The sequence below is a fragment of the Panthera leo genome, chromosome B2 (assembly GCF_018350215.1).
Source record: "Panthera leo isolate Ple1 chromosome B2, P.leo_Ple1_pat1.1, whole genome shotgun sequence".
Classification (NCBI taxonomy): Eukaryota; Metazoa; Chordata; class Mammalia; order Carnivora; family Felidae; genus Panthera; species Panthera leo.
Window position 1 is genome coordinate 145,560,117 of NC_056683.1, and position 22,485 is coordinate 145,582,601.

General features: G+C 40.9%; 1 protein-coding gene and 1 long non-coding RNA gene across 5 annotated transcripts in view; one reads left to right on the forward strand and one right to left on the reverse strand.

Annotated features, from left to right (window-relative positions):
- PACRG (parkin coregulated) overlaps positions 1-22,485 on the forward strand; it is a 514,426-nt gene that overhangs the window by 257,130 nt on the left and 234,811 nt on the right. The window lies entirely within an intron of this gene.
- LOC122220579 overlaps positions 2,975-22,485 on the reverse strand; it is a 41,432-nt gene continuing 21,921 nt past the window's right edge. The window contains exons 5-6 of the long non-coding RNA XR_006202937.1: positions 5,455-5,570; positions 2,975-3,094 (exon numbers count right to left, since the gene is read on the reverse strand). This is a non-coding gene — a long non-coding RNA (uncharacterized LOC122220579). The remainder of the gene's footprint in view (positions 3,095-5,454; positions 5,571-22,485) is intronic.

A 22,485-nucleotide genomic window follows, 5' to 3' on the forward strand; every position in this document is an offset into this window, starting at 1 on the left:
AAAATGAGGTCAAAATGGCAAAATGGGCATTCCAGATATGTTTGGCAAGATAGACGGCTTTTTACTGGCAAAAAAAAAAAGAAATCCTTAGAGGATCCTAATTATGGTAAATAATTACTCAGAAACAAGTTGCCCTTCATTTAAGCTGTCAGGATAGCAACGTGAAGAAAACATCATACTTCCAGTCTGTACCAGTTCGGGGGGTGGTGCCGTCTTGACGCTGAATGCCAAGAGCACAGGCCAGCTGTTACAAAATTTAATTAAAACAGTTTTGATAATTAGCACAACTTGTTTTGGATGTGAAAATATTTCTTGTGTGAATATACCGGTCACCTTGTCAGTTATGGGGGGAGAGGAGAAATGCTGCAACATATGGAGCTGTGAAGCAGTTATTTAAAAAACAAAAAAACAACCCACAACTTGGAATTGCTCTTGAACCATCCTCCATTCTTTGTCGCCCTCATGAAAACAACAAAAATAAAACCAGCCGTGCATATCCCCCCCAGTCTGATTCATGGATATACTTTAAGAGACAAGTGACATTATGCTGTATTTAAGATTCTTTTGATTGAAATTAATGGAAATGAACCCAAACCAGTTTAAGCAGCAGATACTCTATGCCCTTCAGTCCCACACTTCAGTCCCACTTCAGTCCATGCCTTCAGTCCCACAGCCCACATGAGGATCTCAGTTTAGCTATTTCCTAGCTATGACTTACAGTAATCTTTCTTAGTATTGTCATATTCTTACTTTTATTTACTGAAAGAATAACATATCATGTGGACAATTTTCCCCCCCTTCAGTATTTTATTCTGAAAGGTCCATTGCTTTCAAAAAGTATTTTGCTATCCAAGCTCAGTATTACAACTGTTCTAAAAATGTCACATTTGGGGGGTGCCTGGGTGGCTCAGTCAGTTAAGCGTCAGATCATGATCTCACGTTCGTGAGTTCGAGCCCCGCGTCGGGCTCTGTGCTGCCAGCACAGAGTCTGTGTCTCCGTCTCTCCCTGCCCCTCCCCCACTTGTGCTCCCTCGTTCTCTCTCGTGCTCTGTCAAAGAATAAGTAAGCATTTAAAAAAAATTTTTTTAATTAAACATTTAAAAAAATTGTCACATTTAGAAAGAAGGAGACAGAATGTCATGCCTGCTTCTTACTGTCCAGTACTGCTAACACTTGCCATCATCAATCGACAAAATGCCTGCAATAAATTCTGGTTCTCTCTTCCAAATCCTTGCTGTCGGTCCCTGTGGCTTCAGTTAATTCCTGCCCGCACCCCTCCCTCAATGGCTTCACAGTCTGATCATCCGACTGCCTTGATTTTCTTTAAGCTTCTTGTCAGGGTTCTTCCCTCTGCGTGCCCAGCATATGGTCCTTGGGACCCTTACTGTTCACTATAGATGCCTTCCCTGGTCACCTATCACCTCAGCCTCCATTTCCCTAGTAAGTCTCCAGATCACTTATCCAGGTGTCTCCTGGGCATGGCCACTTCACTTGGGTGGGGCGTAGCAGCTACTCAGAACTTGCCAAGTCCATGAGGGAAATCGTGGCGTCAGATGCCCCCGTCGCAGACCTGCCTGCCATCATTGTCCCCCATCTGGGTTACTCAACAGCACCACGCGCATCATGGGCTTGATCGTGGGCTCTTCCTCACACCCACTTTTAAATCTTTTACAGCTGTCTCCTAATTATCTCGTTTCTCATTCCCGTCTCCTCAGTCCCCTGATGAGCATCTTTCCACTTCCTTCTTAATGAAATAGAAACTGCCGATGAGGACCTTCATAACCCGGGTCCAGCTCTTCTCTCAAAATTGCCCCCCACCTTCTAGCCTAAGCCTCAGCCACCCTGAACCCCACAGTCCCACAAGAGCAATGCTCGTGGACATTTCCGTCTTTCATCTCCTGCCCGGGATGTTCTTCCTGACTCAAAGGGAGCCTGTCTCCCATCATTCTTAACTGACTGAGCCACCCACGTGCCCCCTGTCTCCCATCATTCTGAGTTAAGTGTCCTTCTTCTACATGCCAAAAGCTTAAGTCTCCTTTTTGTAACTCCTAATTTTATTGTAACAATATCTCATAAATGCCCATTTTTATACCCCTAAATATTTGAATTTTTCTTTTAGAACTCTTCCTTTAAAAGAACAGTTATATGCAGCCAACTAATGATGAATGATCTGCTGACAGGCTGTGCCTGATAAGTTTACTGGTGCTTATAATAGCCATCTGAATTCTGTCCGGCCCAGCTAGGTAAAGGCCTGCTGTTGGTCACAGGAAGGAAAATGGATTCAAACAATTTCAAGAAGAATGGGGCCAGAGACCCGTCTATTCATTTTAAGTTCTAGCAAATATTCCTTGAGCATCTACAAGGTGTTCAATAATGTGCACTGTACGAGAAATTGGGAATTTAATGATAAATGAGACAGACTTAGACCCTGCTCTCATGGAACTTGCAATCCGAAGAGCAGGAGAAACAGATGAAATAAACAAATAAACACATTATTGCATAATTGTAGACGAGACTGTGTATCACATAGCAAGAGAATGGTCATTGTCTCCAGCTGAGTTCTTTGTAGCCTCACGGTCCTCCCTGGGCTTCCATGATCCCCTCACTGGTGAAAGCACGGGTCGCCCTTCCCCCTGCCTGAGAGAGTATCCACCTCATGGTAAGATGCCAAGGATAACTTGGGAGAGATGATGACAGCTAGGGGCCTCCTGGTTGTGGTGTGGAAACTATGGGGGGGGGGGGGATGATTCTTCATGGAGCATCTTTGTATAGAACTTGCTTCTCACCAACACAAGTGTCCCAAGACTCACTGAAATCCAGCTAAGTAGGCTGCATGCCAATTCTAATTACCTGCTCCAGTGATTCATCCATTATTATGTGTAATAGAATTAACTGCAGCACTGAACCCACACTTTCGTGGATTATTTGCCATTTTCCTCACAGTTTTCAACATTTTGAAAATCTATGTGTCAAGTCAGAGATTTAGGAATAATGAGGTTTCCTTAGATTCGTCCTGGGTCACGATTTACTTATAAAAAGTTGACAGTGCATTTGCTTAAATAATTTCCTGCTTCCTTTTCCTGATACTTCCATCCTATAGAGAGAGAAGGGAGAAATTTTTGTGAGCATCTGTCCCTAACGGCTACCATTCTCAGCAATCTTGATGATTTTTTTTCATATTTTTTACTTTGACTTGTTGAAGAATCACAAAGCATCTAGATCTTATTTTGAAGTAAATGAAAAAGTTAACATGTCTATTTAGCTTTCCAAGCAGTTCTGTTTGTCTTTGGCAATTCTCTGATGCTGAGTAAAAACCACTATTTTAAGCAAATCACTTTGTGTAATTTTGAGAGTAAAATGTGGATGAAGTTTGCTGCAAGCATAAAAAATCAGCACAGTTAGGACTTATTTTTTCCCTTGAATTTCAAATCTGAGGCTTTGCCTTTGATTTGTGGGGGAAAGAACCAGGCAGTGCTGAGTTTTCAGTTCCTGTGCAACGTCTGGGGGGACACTGGTTCTTTCCCCAGAAGCTTCCAGGGCTGGACTGGGAAGCAGCCACCTTGGAAGGGAAGCGTGCCCAGAAGGGTCTCCACACTCCGCAAAGGGCCCAAGTTAAAGCTCAGAGTTTGTTCAGTAAATGCAGATGGATGGCCAGTTTAGACAATTAATAGCAAATGACAAAAAAAAAAAAAAAGTCTTTTTTAAACCACTTAGATAAGGAAGAACCACATATTTTATGTTTATGTCACTGGAGGCCTTGTGTGAGAATCAAGAAATTCAAACCCAGAGGAAAAGAATGATACGTATTTAGCCAGCCTGTGTCCTTCCACTTCAGACAATAGTCAAGGAACTCTCTCTGCCTCCCTGCTAATTTCACATTTATACGATAGAGAGTTGTTAAAATTATAATTCTAGCTGCCACTCTTGTCCTTTTGCACAGTGAATGGAATTTGTGTGATAACAGACATTATTGAATATTATACTTTCCCACAAATTATTCCAGTGCAGTTTAACTATTACTATTATATATAACATGACCTTTCTAACTGTGGCATTGCTTGGATAGAACGATTTTATAAAATGATTAAAGCATTTGTAATACCATTGAACAAGAAATCACACAAGAGCAAGATATATGCTAGATAAGAAAAAAAAAAATTGGAGGAAATGTTTCAAGCAAACACATCAGAGTCCTGCTGTTACTTTTGTGTGGTGACTGTAGTGACATGTTGGCGGGACAGGGGGCAAGGGTTCCCCAGAGGTCACCCCCATGTTCTCCCATCAGACTCTTAGCTAAGTATCCGTTAACTCACTTTTGTTCTCCATTTCACTGTTAGCTCCTTGGGGGGAGGGAGGATTGGGCCTGTCCCATACCAAGGACATCTAGTTGAGCACATGGGAACACAATGTAAGTATTTGGCGACTGACTAAAGTATTTCACAGCTGGAAACCTCAGGAAAGACACACATGCCAGGGCACACAGGGACCAGGTACAGAGATGTCACAGCAAATTTAGGATGATCCAGAAGCTTCTCCCTAGGCCTAGTCTGCTGCAGGTTGTCTGCTGGGATTGTATACATGCTGAAAGGGATAGGTGGGTCATCTCTCACCAAAACTCCAGGGTAAATAATAGTACCCTCCTATGCTTCCTACAAAACAGAGCACTCAAGATGAACCGTTGACCCGCTGGGTTTGTGTGAAAGGTGCCTGCGTCCTTTAAAAGCTATAGTGGGTTTAAATGAAAATGCATGTAATTTGAGGATGAGAAATTTATTTTTTATCTGGGCTGGAAATAGAGTGACTCCGGTTACATCTATTTGTTTCATGCAAACTCTGCTGGCAGGCATTCTGCATTTATCTGAGGTTTGCAGAACATTTTTTTTTCTCAAGGTACGTCTGACTGCTCTTGGTTTTTTCGTCTTTCAATACTGAGATCTAATTTCTGTACAATATCATGTTCATTACACTGAAAATTGTGCTATATTTAATGATGCAAGTAAATTGAAAAGTAGGGTAAAATCTGGAAGCATTTCTCCCTTAAAATCACTGTTTCAAAATCTCAAATGAATTTCTAGAATTAATTTAATGCCCCTTGTCTATGTTATGGGAACATTTTCAAGGTGATTCTTGGTGTACTTTTTTAACCTCTCATGAATAAAAGAAATCCTAATATAGTGTGTTAGAATGTCAGCTCCTTAATTCTTGTCATTCAGTTTCCAAGAGATATAACAACCCAACCCCACAGTTAGACAAGGACCCCCTGGGTTTTCCCCTGGAAGATGTCAGGTCAGGTTCAGCAAAGACTAGTTCTGACGTAACCTCTGTCAAGGTCCCTCCATGCCTTTCATGGCCAGTCTGAGATGACAGAGCAAAAATGAGAAGGGAGCACAGGTCCATCCCGTAACATGTAGCAGGATATGACTCCTGAACACGCATAAAGCAAGCCACACTTACTTTTCATTCATGTAAATGCACAAACAGGTGTCTGTCTGGTGGCTCCGCCCACTTCTGCTCCCATCTCTGCTCCTACTGTCTTCATCTGGCTGCCAAGCTTCCCGTGCTCCTGTGCCCTAAATCGGGGGAAGAGATAAGAGCATGAACACCACACGAGGATGCCCGTGGGCCAGCACTGAAGTCCGTGGGCTTGCGTCACGTGCTCCCACACTGACGTGTCTGGAAGTCAGTCACATGGCCAACCAAATCCCCACAGAGGGCTGGGAGTAGTTTAAGAGTAAACACATTATAATCAACCAGAGAATTATAAGCAGAAAAAATTAAATTATACCTGATTGAAAGAAGTCTATCTCAGATCATCTGTTGTAGGGTTCGTATCTAAACGTCACAGGTGCCTGAGAATCTCCTCTTAGAGTTTTCATTTTTTTAGGTCTCTCTCTCTCTCTCTTAGTTTAAAAGCTGCTATTTCAAGATCATGGAAGGTGTCTAAGTATCTAGTAAGTATCTGGAGGCACTCTGGGGCATTCTAGGGCTTAACTCACATCTTCCCAACTTAGGTTTTGGTCATCTCACCCCTCCCTTGGCAGACAGAGGGCAGAGTGAAACACAGGTCCTAATACAACCGGTCCTTAGAATCCTGGAGCCCCGGGAGAGAGTGCGGTGTCCATGAGGGCCAGCCTCAGTGGCTCACATTGTATCCCTGCTCTCTGTTCTGCTGCTGAGTAAAACTCCAGACCCACAGTATTTTCAATTTAATTAACTGATAAAAATTCTATTTTTTGTATGAAGCTTAAACTGTTGAAAATACCTTCATGAATATAAGGATATGGGTAGTGCTTTCCTTAATATAAAATTATAGTCTTTATCAGGCCAGGTACGTGCTAAGGGGGAGCACTGCAGTCATCCCAATTTTGTTTCTTGTGTCCAGCTAAGTCAGTCCACTTCCAAGTCTCACTTTTGGAGTAATGTAAAAACTTTCTTACAAACTTGTAAGCAGTGCCATTTTATAACCCCCAACTGAGGTAAACAGCATAATGGCCCCCACAAGAAGCTGTGAATGCCCTAAACCCCAGAACCTGTGACTATGTTACCTCCGTGGTAAAAGGGACTTTGCCGTTGTAATTAAATTAAGGATCTTGAGACGGGGAGATCGTCCTGGGTTATTCAGCGAGACTCAATGAGCACGGCAATCGATGCCTACAAAAGGGAGGCAAGGAGGTCGAAGGTAGAGGGGAGATGTGACAATGCAGCAAGGGTCAGGTGATGTGCTTTGAGGAGGGAGGAAGGCGAGGTGAGCCAAGAAATGCCAGCAGCTTCTGCGAGCGGAAAAAGGCAAAGAAACATTTTTCCAGAACCAGTGCAACTCTGTCCACACCTTAATTTTAGCCTCTAAGACATAGTTTGGACTTCTGACCTTCAGGATGATAAGACAATAAATTCACGTTGTTTTAAATTACTAGGTCTATGGTACGTCGTTAGAACAGCAATAAAAGGCACAAACTGTTCCAGGCCAGCTTCTCTGAATATATCACGGTCTATTTGTGACTATCTTTCTAATTCTTTAGGTTACTATCTGTAGTAGACCCTTTTAAAAAGGACCTTGCCACCAACTATTCTCTCTTTTATCACCAATGGATAAAAATAGTAAGAGGCAAGGGGCGCCTGGGTGGCTCAGTCAGTTAAGCTTCCGACTGTGGCTCAGGTCTGTGAGTTCCAGCCCCGCATAGGGCTCTCTGCTGACAGCATGGCTCCCGCTTCGAATCTTCTATCCACCCCCCTTTACCCTCCCTTGCTAGCTCTCTCCCTCTCTCTCAGAAATAAACAAAATAAAGATTAAAAAATAGTAAGAGGCAATTGTGATAAATATATTTGCATTGCTCGTGATTTGGATCGAATTATTTAGAAGCAGATTTTTACTTAATCCTATGGGGGAAAAGGAGAGGGAGTGATTCTGAGAGAATTTTCTTAGATGTTAAGAAATAAACAGAAAAATTCGTTTGCTTTTTTGCTTCTGGGTGTTTGTATATCTGGTTGGTGATTTCTGGAGCTTCTGCAGCCATTTTGTGATCAGGAGGGGATTCAGCTGACCCCCGATAGAGACATGGAGGACAGCTAGAAACAAACTGGCTCTTTGATGGCATTGACTGGTTTTGAACCAGTCAATTAACTAACCAACTGTGAAGCTGTCTAACTTGGGACTTCTTGATTCATGGCGCCGAACAAGCTTTTTTAATACATCCAAGTATGCGTTTGTTGGTCATAGCTTCAGACCTTGCAGCAGTATATGGAGGGAGAGGGTCGTGTGGGAGGAAAGTAATTGTGAACAAGATAAAGTGAAAGGAAAAACAATGTTGTAAATGATGTGCCAGAAATTTTGTAAAACTGGGAGGAAAATCAGCTTCAATAGCGTTGGTAAAATAAACCATTGTAGTCATTTCTTGGTTTACATTTTCTTATTTCTGTTTATTTTTCCTTTTACCTCATTTAGTACGAATGAGAGGACATCTTGTGTGGTGTAAAAAGCATAATCAGAATCATGGGCATCACTGTTAAATATTCAACTGTACCGATGTGTTAGAAGGACAGAGTATCAGAGTGGTACAGAGACAGTTTGAATACCCTGTGGATTCGTGTGGCCAATCAAGTTATGTTACATAATATGCATTTTATGCGAAAAATAGACTTCTCTATATGTATAGAATTAGTCAAAATTCTATTAAGATACAGTAAGTCACCACATAAAGTTTCCTGTGTCTTGTGAGAGCAGATCATATACTTTTCTACCCAATTCCAAAGGGAATTTCAAATTGGTAGCTTGAAACTGGCCATGGTGGGAATTTTTACACCACAGAAACCAACAAATGCTATTAATCTAAGCTCCCCTGCCTGAAAGGAGGTTGCTACACATTTACAGCACCCCACTGGGAGCAAGGACAGGAAAGATGGTTTCTACCATCATGGATGATTTTAATTTTAGTTACTTTGGGTGGTGCCATATTCCCAATCATAATGTAATGGCATGATTAATATTTTAATTTGCTAAATCAATCTACTCAAATTTGCTGAATCGATCTACTAAAATTAATTGCTAATGCTGATAGTACTTTGTAAGACTGAAGGCTTAACTATCTGAAGCACTTTTTCAAACTTACCCTGTTCAATTTTCCTTTTCCATTATTTTTGTCTTTCTGTATAAAAACTGTCTAGACCATCAAGAATTTGCACTCAGGGACTCTTTAGTTCTCCTGTTTCCCATAGTTCTGACCTTCAAGAGACTTGTGTGAAGGCTATACCCTGTGCTGAGTCTAACAAACAGCAGTATTCTGGAAACTGCTAGGCAGCATATTGTGGGTCATAACATGTAACCCTGGTTGGAGGCAGGATCTAATAGAACTAATAATCTGGGCCTTGTTGGACACACACCATGAACTGAAAGTAGAGGGGACTAAGTGAAATCAAACTTATTTAGGTTCATTGTTCTTTTTTCAACTGAGAGGGACCTCTCAGTTGAAAAAAGAACAATGAACCTAAATAAGTTAGGATTGATGAGTGGGCAATTCAATCACTCCCTGCCTTTGGGCAAGTCATTTTACCCTAAATGGAATTCTGGTTCTCACTTGTGAATCAAAAGTGGGTTGAAATGAATGATTTAAAATCATGCAAAATGACATGTTGCTCCCAGATGACTAAATCCAGGAGGTCTGAAACCAACACTTGCTTGACATATTTTGTGGAAATTCCCAGAACAACAACAACAAAAAAAACCCTAAAATAAAGGACATTTGATCCAGAGAGGATAGAGTAAATTAATAAAAGAGTAGTTTATTCATTCATTTATTTACTCATTTTTTCCACCCACCCATCCATTTCCCAAGGTCTATGTGACAGACGCTGTGACATACTAACTTCTGGGTCAGATGTCAAACAGACATAAAGAGAGACAGACCTAGTAAGAGAGGCAAATTATAAACAGTGTGTGTGTGTGTGTGTGTGTGTGTGTGTGTGTGTGTGTGTGTGAGCGTGTGCGCATATGTGCATTCACACATGTGGGGAGAGGTACTGAGTGGTGATGAGAATAAATGCCTCCTACATACAAAACATTGTAACCCTCTTTATTGTCTGTAATTGTTATTTTCTTGCTTTAGAGATTCCATTTCCATCATGAGATCCGGGAGGTGGGAGAAGAGAGAGAGAGAAGGATTTGGAACTGATCCTGTCTTAGTGTTTCATTTCCCTTCCTCCCCTCTCTCCTTCCCAGTTGCTGTCACCGGGGTGTGGGAGGAAGTTTAGATGGCCTCATACCGGTCCCGGAGCATGTACAGCCTCATGTGGTCTTTGTCACTTCACTTCCCCAGGCGTTCAGTTGAGCTTGTTGGTCACCTCACAAGGTTCATGGGTGTGGGACTCTGTCCTTGTACCTGTTGTGGAGGAATCTATAGTAGAAATTGGCCCTTGGTCTATTCTCTTGGCCCCGATGATGCTTGGTGGCTTCTTTTTTTTAATGTTTTTTTTTAAAAATCTTTGTTGTTGTTGTTGTTGTTGTTGTTGTTGTTTTGAGAGAGAGATAGAGACAGAGCACACGAGCATGGGAGGGGCAGAGAGAGGGGGAGAGAGAGAATCCCAAGCAGGCTCTGCACTGTCAGTACAGAGCCTGATGTGGGGCTGGAACTCACAAGTTGTGAGATCATGACCTGAGTGGAAACCAAGAGTTGGACATTCAACTGACTGAGCCACCCAGACGCCCCTGATGGCTGCTTCTAAAGCTTGGTGGCTGGCTCACAAGGGTGCCGCTGAGATTCACTTGTGTCTGCTAGCCTGTCTCTAGCTTTGACTTGTCACTTCCAGTCTCCGTTGTGTTTTGAAACTTCCCTGGGCTATGTCTAAGAAGACAGGTACAACAGGCAACCACTATTATTTACCAATATGCTCATGCACCCTAGAATGTTCCCCGACCCTCGCTGGTTGTTTATAACATACACACATGCAAATACACAGGCCCATGCACCTATACGCACATGTGCAAATATAGAGGCCTGTGCACCTACACACACACGTACAAATACACAGGCCCATGCACCTACATGCACACATGGAAATACACAGGCACATGCACCTACATGCAGATGTGCAAATACACAGGCACGCACACCTACACATACACATGAAATACAGAGGCACGTGCACCTACACACCCACATGCAAATACACAGGCCTGTGCACCTACACGCACACGTGCAAATACACAGGCACACACACATACACACACGTGCAAGTACACAGGCCTACGCACCTACACACACACATGAAATACACAGGCCCGTGCACGTACACACACACTTGCAAATACACAGGCACGTGCATCTACACACACATGCAGGACTTCCATCCTGAGTGGGGGTGGGGTTTCTGGGGCTCTAATGCTGACAGTTCTTCATCTCCCCATCTCCCCATCTCCCCGCCTCCCCATCTCCCCCTCTCTGCTGCCCCTTCCCTACTCCTTACCTTCCTTCTTCCTCTTGCTTCCCTACTCCAACCAAAAAGGCAATAGGAGGTCTAGTTCATATCACTAAATAGGTAAATATTTGAGCATACTTTTAACAATCACCATGTAATTGTAGTACAATGCGTCCGATGCTATCGTAGAAAAGCAGAGTGATAATGGTAACGATTAACATGCACCTGACACTGTTCTGGATGGTCTGCATGAATGAACTAATGTATTATTTACAACAGACAGTTTAAGTATGTGCTGTTATCATCCCATTTTAACATCATTGAGGCGACTTGTCCAAGGACATACAGGTATTTTAGTGGCAGAGGCAGGGAGAGGATTGGGATTTGGGCTCCAAAACCTACACTCTTCACTGCCATCAGATGACTGTGTGTGGATAAACAGCTAAATGGAAATGTACTCCATGAAAGTAGGACATATTCAGCAAAGAGTGAGGTATTTGGTATAATTCGAACTTAGGTTGTGGGAGCAAAATGTCAGAACGTTAAGCTGGAAAGGGAATTTGGGGACAGATTCTTTACCACGGCAAAAAGCTTATGATATATCTTGCATACACCTAGCAAAGGACATTTGGAAGACAAGTAACATAGAATAATTTTTTTAAAGAAGAGTCCGAAGACTGGACAAAACAGGAGAGAGATTGGTGTTGAGGGATCATCTGAGAATCTGCCCATTGATTAATTCGTTCAACAAATACGAATGGCCTATACACCGGGAATGAAGATGAAATGTTGCAGACTGGAAAAAAATGGGTCGATCATGGCATCCAGAGCTCACAATTTAGTGAGGGTGGCAGAATGTAAGCAAATATATAAGCACAACAAATGTCCTCGTAGCAGCACCTGCAAAATACCATGCTTTCTTTCTCCCGAGAGAGAGTGAGGAGGCTTTCTGAGCTGGGTGCAAAGGTATGTTCCATGGAAACTGAAAATATTTGAACACAGTTAGGTTCCTTTAAGTGTGGCAGTAAAATAATGGATCCCATTTGCCTAATATACCCAAGTTCTTGATAAACATGAAATATTTTGCATATCAGATACCTTAGTTGACCATGTATGTTTACAGTGACATGAGTATTCAGCAACCATCATTTTAGAGTATTTGATTTACTCCCCAACCAAAAAAATCCACTCATTCAGCAGATTTTTAAGACTCAGAGGAAGCAGGTGACACCAGGTATCAGTGGACCGCCAAACACAGTTCCTCCCCTCAGGGAACATACAAACATATCTTCGTAAACTTTGTTGCAGCTGAAACACGATGGCATCACATTATCTGCACAAGTGGCCATGTGAAATTAGTAACAGAAGGCAGTAAAGACAAAGTCTAGAGAACCCAGGACAGAGAGAATAGGAGGTACAAAAACTTTAGAGATAGACCAGGACCACAAGGAAAATCCTAAATTGCAATGCTTCATCTTCTCTAGGGAAACCGTCTTAGCAGACATGGAAAAGGCAGGGTTTATTTTAAGAAGAGAGATACTGCATCCCCAAATTGGGTAATGAGGAGAATGAGAATGACCCTTCCACTGTGGTTTTGAATTTTCTCTGTAACCCTCACCGACTTGAGGGAAATAGCCTTCATGCTGCGTGCCAAGAAGTTGTGTCTGTCTTATGATAAAGAAAGCATAGCAACATTTTAAAAACTCTGCTTTGATATCGTGATTTAAGATGATGCTTGTTTCCAGAATTACAGCCTGGCAGACAGATTGTATATTTTCCCACGTGTCGTCGGTATACAACGCTAGAATGTCAAAATAACTTGATTTTTAAAATATCATGTTTTCTACAAAAGAAGTACACTTAGTGATGTGGCCCAAGGTTAAACTCGGAAGCAGAGATTCTATAAGACAGATGATAGTTTCTCATTAAAAAATTGGCAGAGGTTTTAGTTGATAAATGCAGTATCAATACTTTTACGGGCTGTTACTTAACAGGCCAATACGTACATTTTTTGTAATTTGAGAAACAATCTTATTGTCACGCTCAAATAGAATACATTTTACAAAGTACCGTGTTACTTTAATGAAGATGAGATCTTCAACATTTTATGTTTTTATCCCCTAGATTTATGGGTCTACCATGCAAACCCAGAAAGAGGGTGTCATTTTCTATAAAGATATTCTGACCTCCTTGAAAGTCCCCCGAATCACCGGCAGACGTTGATGTGTGCCCTGTTTTAACCTGTGAGCTCTCTGGGCTCCGTGTTCTGTGTCCTTCACAAATGACCTCTGTTCTTCAATCACTTTAGACAAAATGACAGCAGGACCAGGCTAGTTTAAGAAAATGTTGGCACAGCCAAAAGAAGATCCTTTTTCTCTCTACAAAGGGAACACATCAAAATGTAAAGACCATGGTAAATATAGAGGAAGTTGACTGACAACTGCAGTTTGCAGAGAAGTAACTCAATAATGAAGACAAAAGAGAGCTCTTTGGTGGCTGTTTCATAGCCCACATCTATTGTTCCTTGTGTTACCCAGGCACTGTTCGTAGCTATTTATATGCACTAGCTCACCGCATTCCCTAGGCAGTAGGCACGTTGTTGTCCTATTTTGCAGAGAAGGAAACTGAGGCCTAGAGGGACCGAGTGGCTTGGCCGCGTCCATCCACTAGTGAGGGAGGAGTGGGTCTCTGGAGTCGGAACCCTTCGCCCTCCGTCCTCACTGAGAATCCACAGCACATGTCAGCAACTTGCCTTACACATCCTAACACAGGATCGGGCTGGCCGGTGTGCCTTTTACTGCTTTGGTGGCCTCTCTCCTGACACCTTTCGCCTTGGCTCCCTCCATCGGCGACTGCCTCCCCAGAATGCTCCAGGCACCCGAATTACCTCCCTTTCTTTGCATTGGACCAGTGACACGGTCCAATTCTTCCAGCACTTGGAGAGGAGCAATTCAGCTTTCCAATTTTGGTTTTACCACAGGATGTAAACAGCATGCAAAGCTGAAGCACACCAAAAGGTGTTTTGTTTTTAAAAAGAAATTCAATCGAACTTTAATTGGTAAGTCTGTGGAGATATTTTTAACAGTAGGGTCTTTCCATGTCTCCTTGCCTGGTTCTGGCAGTGACGCGTGGAGCGAAGACTGGGTCACAGACTGTAAGCTTGGCCAGCCCATTCCTAGGCCTAGCGGGACACAAGCTTTTGGGAGGGAGGAACACGGTATTTCTGAGTGGTGAGAATAGTTCTCTCTTCATGCGATGGTTCAAATTCCTTTGTAAATATTTCTGGCCTACTGGGAAAAAATTGGTTTTATATTGCCGCAAAACAATTAGCACCTGACTTGTGTTCCACAGTCGACGTACCTGATTTCATATAGCTTGTCAGTTTTCATATTTCCAATAATTGCCATTTGTTTCCCCTATGATGGGTTAGCAGGGCATTCAAGCCATGTTTTTCCTTAGAGCAAAGTTCATCAACACTAGTTGTCTTGCCTGATACTCTTAGCTCCCTGCCCACCAAGCCCTCTGCCTCTTCTGTTTTCCTAATGGGGGAGTCCTCACAGGCTCTCTCAAAGATCTCGTCAGTTCACGCTATTATAAGACCACGGCCTTTCTGAAATGACTCTGAAAATTGTCTCACCGGTACTACCCTATTTCCAAAACGCAAAATGTGCATCTTACATCTTTAGGCAGCTCCGTCCAGAAGTCTCCCGGCTTACATCCGAAACTGAACTTACGGCCCGTAATTCAGCCCCTTCCCAATACCAATGCCATTTCCCATGTTGGAAACCAAGCCATTACATAGACTCCATCAAGTTCTTTATTCTCCCATGTCCATTAATCATCCAATCCTGTATCATCCAATCCTGTAAAGTATTCTGACATTCTTTTCCTTCTCCTGTCATTTTCAACCTACTTTCTAGGTCAACACCACAATTCAGGTCTGTTGGCTGATGATTCTATGCCTAGACATGTACTCCTGTATTTTGATCTTTCTAAGTTATCCTGTACTACACGGTCTGGTTATACTCTGTTAACACACACACACACACGCACACGCGCACATGCACACACACACTGGATTAAAGATTTAAACATAAAACTTGAAACTATAAAACTCCTAGAAGAAAACATAGGGGGAAACCTTCTTAGCATTGATCTTGACAGTGATTTCTTGGGTATGACACCAAAGCACAAATAGACAAATGGAACTACATCAAACCAAATAGCTTCTGCAGTGCAAAGGAAACAACAAAATAAAAAGCAATCTATGGAACAGGAGACAATATTTGCAAACCTATATCTGATAAGGGGTTAATATCCTAAATATATGAGGAACTCCTATAACTCAACAGGAAAGAAACAAATAACCTGGGGCGCCTGGGTGGCTCAGTCGGTTGAGCATCCGACTTTGGCTCAGATTATGATCTTGCAGTTCGTGAGTTCGAGCCCCACATCGGGCTCTGTGCTAATGGCTCAGAGCCTGAATCCTGCTTCTGAGTCTGTGTCTCCCTCTCTCTCTGCCCCTCCCCCACTCATGCTCTGTCTCTCTCTGTCTCAGAAATAAACATTAAAAAAAATTAAAAAAAAAATAACCTGATTTAAAAATGGGCAAAAGACTTGAACAGACATTTCTCCAAAAAAGACCTACAGTGATCAACGGTATATGACAAGGTGCTCAACATCACTAATCAAATCCTCAGGGAAATGCAAATAAAAACCACAACAAGATAAACAACCTCACACCTGTTGGGACTGTTAGGATAGCTATTACCAAAAGGTAACAAGTATTGGAGAGTATGTAGAGAAAAGGGAACCCTGTGTGCTCTTGACAACAATGTAAAATGGAGTCGCTGCTGTGAAAAACAATATGGAGGGTTCTCAAAAAGTTAAAAGAGAGAAATCATACCGTATATGACAACATGGAGAAAACTTGGAGAATTATGCTAGGGAAATAAGCCAGACACCGAGGGACAAATACTGGATGATTCCATTTATAGGAGGAACCTAACAGAGTCCAACCCATAGAAGCAGAGAATAGAATGGTGGTCCCTAGGGACTGGGAGGGAGAATTTATACCTGATGCGTATAAATTTTCAGTTATGCAAGATGAATAAGTGCTAGGCTGTTCTTTCTTAAATGGTATTTAATCACGTCAACCCCTTACTTGAAAACCATCTGTATTTTCCTTATGCCTGAAGTATTCAGTCCAGTCACAGTGGATGGCAGAAGGTGCCTTCCTGCCTCCCCAACATTATCCAAACTTAACTAAGCACTGTCTCTTGACGACATTGTGTCCAGTTCTCACCTGCATGTCTTTGCTCAGTATGCTCGCCCCTTCCCACCTTGCAAGGCTCATCAGGATCCACCTCTCCAGGGAAACTTTTCCTGTTACTCCAACCCATAATTATCTCCCATTCCTCTGAGCCACGGCATTTTCCTATATACCCTTGGGATGTACTTCTCATTTGGCATTTAATCAAGTACTACTTTGAAATTTTACTTACTTTTTTTGTGAGGGTATTCTTCTTTTTAAGAGAATAGAGAAAGGAATTAACATCATTTGGCACATGCTATCTCATTTAATCCCTGTGATAACCCTGGGAATTAGCTATCTGTTTATAAAAAGTGACCTAAGGCCCAGAAAGGCACAGTAACTCTCCACTAATCACAGAGTTTGGAAGTGATGAGGTTCAGTACATGCAAGTGATGGGTTTGAACCTTGATCTGCCCAATTTCAAACCCAAGCTGCTCTCTGTAAAGGCAGACTGTTACTAATTCATTTTCTCCACAAACTGCTAATATTAAAATGTGAATCCAATGGAGGAAGTCATATTTCTCATCTTTTTCCTACCCACTAATATCCCCATCTCTCCTTGACATTCGGCACAGCACTATAACTAGCGTAAGCTATTCACTATATCTCTCGCTTTAGTTTTTTAGGTGAAATTTGACTAAGAAATATAAGAACTTGTGTGTTTAAACAACTTTAATAAGTTTATATCTAATCCCTGAAAAATACATGCATAGAAAAATTATATGCTGATAAAAGAGGCAGTCAATACTGCCATCATAACAATTGCTTTCCTAAAATTGCTTCCTGACATTAACTTCACCTGAATTAATCCTTTCCAAACCTCCTTAATTCTACCCATTTGGCTGAGTGCATTAAAGGTCACAGTACATTATCTAATTTTTATAAATTAATGCCATGTTTGCAATTAGCACCAGTGGTAAAAGCCACAAGTGATCTGTTTCCAACTCTGTCCCAACTTCTAAAACTGCAGAACTTTCCAGGTCTATCATTCATTTCTTGCTTCTCATTTTGATTAACACTTGTTATCCCCAAATATAAGTATCTCCTCTCTGCCTGTGACAAAATCATACTATTTTTAGCATTATATAGAAATGTGATAAAGGAAAGAGAAACTCCGAAGATGTGGATTAATTCATAGTTTGCTCCTTTTATGGCCTGTTGGTTTAAAAAACTATGCTATTTTTAAGTTTTTAAGGAAATTCCTTTAACTTTATGACAGGTGACCAAAGGTGGGAATGTTCACAGCTATAGAGCAAGGGATTATTTCTTCTTTATTTATTACACTTGAAAGTATCACTCATCGACTGCTGCAGTTAGGAACATACAACTCCCAGATAATAAAGGTTAAGTGTGCATAAATTTGAGATCTGCTTACAACTGACCTTTAGCTGTCTTGTTAGCATTTTTGACAGAAACTTAAAATAAGGTTATTCCATAAAATAATTTGATTCTCCATTCTCAAGTCCAGATTTGTTACTCAGTAATTAATACCTTTCAGCTAGACAGAGCTTTCAGTATTGGTAGTAAAGCGACAAGCCATCAAGATGGTGAAAAAAGGTGAGCAGGTCAACGGGAAGAAGCAAGAAGCACTGGGCTCCAATCCTCACTCTGCAACTGCTTGGCATGTAGTCCCAACGTGTCACCAAGACTCTCCACTCTTTATAGATTGAATTGGACAGGCTCTGGGGCACCTGGGTGGCTCTGTCGGTGGAGCATCCAACTTCAGCAGAGGTCATGATCTCACAGCTCATGGGGTCAAGCCCTATGTTGGGCTCTGTACTGACAGCTCAGAGCCTGGGGCCTGCTTCGGATTCTGTGTCCCAGTCTCTCTCTGCCACTCCCCCACTCATGTTCTGTCTGTCTGTCTCTCTCTCAAAAATAAATAAACGTTAAAAAATTTAAATTGGACAGACTCACCATCTTTATACGATTGAGTCCACCCATCCATGAGTATAGTCAATATACTCATTTGTTTATAGAACACTGTACCATTCTTCCATTTGTGCTTATCAATAACCTTTCGTCCTTGTCCCCATAAACGTCTTATGCATTGACTGTTAGCTTTGTTACCAGTTTTCTTTAAGGGTTTGTTTTGCTTTATTTCTTGCGATTGTGAATATTTTAAAAAATATTTTCTATGTAGTTTTTAGTGGCATATGGGAATGCTATTATTTTTAGTGTGCTGATCTTTTATGCAGCAATTTTTCTGAACTCTCTTCCTAATTAAACTTGTTTGTAGATTCTCTGGGCATTCTATGTACATAGTTAAATCATCCTCAAATGACAAGAGTTTTGTTTCTTCCTTGCCAATATTCATACGTATTTTACATTCCTCCTTAGTTAGAACCTCCAGTGCAATGTTGAGATGATAACAGTCTCCTTGTCTCCTTTGCATGGATTTCTCCATAATGAGAATACTCCTAACATTTCACCATAAAGTATGATAATTTGCTGTAGGTTTTTGCATTGAGTTTTTATTTTTTAATGAATGATTTCATCAAATGCTTTGTGTGCATCTATGAAGATGATCTCATTTTTCCTCCTTTGATTTAAAACTTTAAACATGCTGTTGAAGTATCCTGGTGTTTCTGCAGTACAGCCTACCTGCCACAGTTTTTGTGTTTTTTTTAAATTTTTTAATGCTTATTTATTTCTGAGAGAGAGAGAGAGAGAGAGAGAGCACAAGCTGGGGAGGGGTAGGAAGAGAGGGAGACACAGAATCCGAAGCAGGCTCCAGGGTCTGAGCTGTCAGCACAGAGCCCGATGCAGGGCTTGAACTCACAGACTGTAAGATCACGACCTGAGCCAAAGTCAGACGCCTAACAGACTGAGGCACCAGGAGCCCCTTACGTGGCCACGGTTTTGAACATGCCACTGCATTCAGTTTGCCTCGTGCTTTATTTCGATTCAGTGAGATTGGGCTGAGCGTAGTGACAAGCTTATGCTGGCCTCTGATAGTGAGTGTGTCGTTTCCTTCTTTTTCTGTTCTTGAAAAGTCTGTACAAATGGGACATTTTTCTATTTTTTTAAGGTTAGATCATTTCATTGTGATTCAATTTTTAACATGTTATTTCTGTAAGGATTTTCTCTTTGGTCTCTTAGTGATTTAAAAGTGTCTTTAAGGGGCCCCTTGGTGGCTCATTCGGTTAAGCGTCCAAGTTCAGCTCAGGTCATGATCTCACAGTTCGTGAGTTCGAGCCCCACATCAGTCTCTATGCTGACAGCTCAGAGCCTGGAGCTTGCTTCGGATTCTGTGTCTTGCTCTCTCTCTCTCTCTCTGCCCTGCTCACGCTCTCTCTCTCTCTCTCCCTCTCAAAAAAATAAATAAACATTAAAACAATTTTTTAATAAAAGTGTTTTTAAATTTCCAAATATATGGAGGTTAAAAGTTTGCCTATTGTTTAGTTAGTTCAACATTTGTATTATTTAATTTTCTTCAAAAAAACGTGACACATATGACATAGATATTTTGGAATTTCTTGAAACTTACTTTGCGTCTTACCACTGTTCAGTTTCCTAAACTGTCTCTAGGATGCTTGTAAAAAATCTGTCTTATCTAATTATTCAACGCAAGGTTTTATAGAGTCCCATTAAGTAGACCTTATGTCTAAAATGTGTCTAAATTTCATACTGAAAGGGAAACAAATAATAATAATTTAAAAACTCAGAAAACGAAAGCAATCATGGGGTGACTAGCTAGCCCACCAGATACTAAAATCTGTTATACCGTGTGATAATCAAATCAAAATAGTACTGGTTTATGAATAAGAAAGTCCTGTGAAACAAAATAGAAAGTCAAGAAGTAGGGCTTTCTAATCAGTGAAAGATTATTTAATAAATACTTTGGGACAACAGGATAGCCCTTGGATAACAGTTACAGTTGGAAGAAAGTCTGCCACCTTACACCAAGAAAAGTTACAAATGGATTAAAGATTTCAATATAAAGAAATCATAAAAGTACTAGAATAAACCATTATAAATTGTCTTTTCTAATTGTTTCTATTCTTTCTGTTACAAAATGGGAAAAAAGCTTTTTAATGATGACTCAAAATTCAGAACCCCACAAAAGATTAATGAATTCTAAAACAAACAAGCAAAAGTCTTCATGGCAAAAAAATTTTTTTGAAACTTCTATAACATACAAAAGTTATATCTCCACAACATAAAAGAACTTAAGAAACAGAGAGAGAAAGAAAGAGAGAGAAAGAGAGAGAGAGAGAAAAGAAAGCAAATATCAGTGGTGGCAAAGGATGTGAAAAGACAACTCACAGGAAAAGGTGTACAAATGGCTTTCAAAAATATCTTTAAAAGGTGATTATTCTCACATTAAGAAAAATGGAACTTAAAGCAACACTGAAATATTGAAATTTACCTGTAATATTGTCAAAAATCCAAAACTTTGATAGCATTTTCTTTGGATAAACAATGGAAAAACAGCTACTGTCATTTATTGTTGATGAAAATGTAATTTAGTACCATCCCATGAAGCACCATTTGGCAATTTCTATCAAAACTGCAGATATTATACATCCTTTGAGAAAGCAATTTCCCTTCCAGGAATTTATCCTAGATCATACTTATAATTACCTTTTTTTTTTTTCACTTTTCTATGCCATTATATTTTTTTAATTTTTTTTAACGTTTATTTTCTGAGAGAGACAGAATGCGAGGGGGAGAGGGGCAGAGAGAGAGGGAGACACAAAATCTGAAGCAGGCTCCAGGCTGTTAGCACAGAGCCCAATGTGGGGCTCGAACTCACGAACTGTGAGATCATGACCTGGGGTGAAGTCGGATGCTATACTGATTGAGTCACCCAGGTGCCTCGACAATCTTTTAATAAGAGAATTTAATCTATTTATACTTGTGATAGTTACTTATATATTTGGATCCATCCTACATATTATGTCCTCTTCATGCATTTTCCTGGGGGGGATGTTTGACCAGCCTCCTGTTGGAGGACTCTGTCTTCTGTCGATAGAGCTTTCTTCATTCCGTCTACTACATTCTACTCTCTTGAAAGTTAATTTCATTTCTATTCTTTCAGTGAGTACCCTTGCACTTTAATACGCTTAATTAATTTTAAAGCTAACCGATAACCTTATTCCTCATCCTTATCAATGCAAGGAACTTACTTTGATTCAGATCACCTTATCATCGTCTCTACTTTTGCTTTCTAGTATCGCGACCTCACTTTGTAACCTCACCACAATTAATGATTTTTTTTTTAATTTTTATAGTCAGTGCTTACTTGGTCTTATCCATTTGTTCAACAATTTATTTACTATTATCTCTTGCATCTCATTTCTTTGTCTTGTGCTCAGCTTATTCTTTAGTACATTTTATCCTTCAGTCAGGATGATGATCTCTGGGTTAAAACAACAAACAAAGAAACAAAAATCTCCATCTTGGTCAAATCCATTTAGTTTGCCTTTATCTTGCATGCTGGTTTGGCTAAGTATGGCACTGAAGATTGCTTTTCAGTGTGTTGAGGGAGTTTTACCCTGTCTTGTGGCCTCTATTTTGTTAATGAGAAGTGTAATTTCAAGTGTAATTTTGATTGTTTATATGTAATCCGTCTTTTGCTTCAGATGCTTTTAAATGTTTTCCTTGACTTTGGAGGTTGATAGTTTTTCTGAAAAGCGTCCAGATTTGCACCTTCAGTCTGAAGATGCACATCTTTCTTCAATTACGGAAGATGCGCAGGCATGATTTCTCCAAATACTGCCTTTCCTGCCTCCCCCCTGGGTCACGTGTGGGAGCTTCCCAGATGGCGGACACCTGTGCTGCCTCTGCGTTGGCCTTCCAGGTTCTGTGACCCAGTCCCCTCCTTTTCTTTTCATCTGGGGTCAACCTGTTCACCAACGACTGGATTCTTAAGTTAATGATGCTCTATATTCTTCAGGAATTTTATTTAGTTCTTTCCTAAAGAATGCAATATTCTACGTTTTAAGTACTTAAAAAAATTCTTTCCAGATTTATTCTGTAATTTCTAGTTGCTAGTTCCAGAGCTCATTCCCATGCTCACTGGTCTAGTCAGTCTTCCTTATGGTGGCTCCATCACCACGATGGTGCTAAGTGTTAGTGGGGTTGTATTTTCTGTGGCAGCCCTATGCACCTAGATGATGCAAGTATTAACACTTTGGCATTTGCTTTGTCTGGGCCCCAGAAGTTTCCTTCCCAGGGTTGAGGAACAATGTTTTTTTCTTAATTCCCTGACTTTACATTCCCCTTCGGGTTTCTCTTTCTCAAAGGAGAGTTTTCCC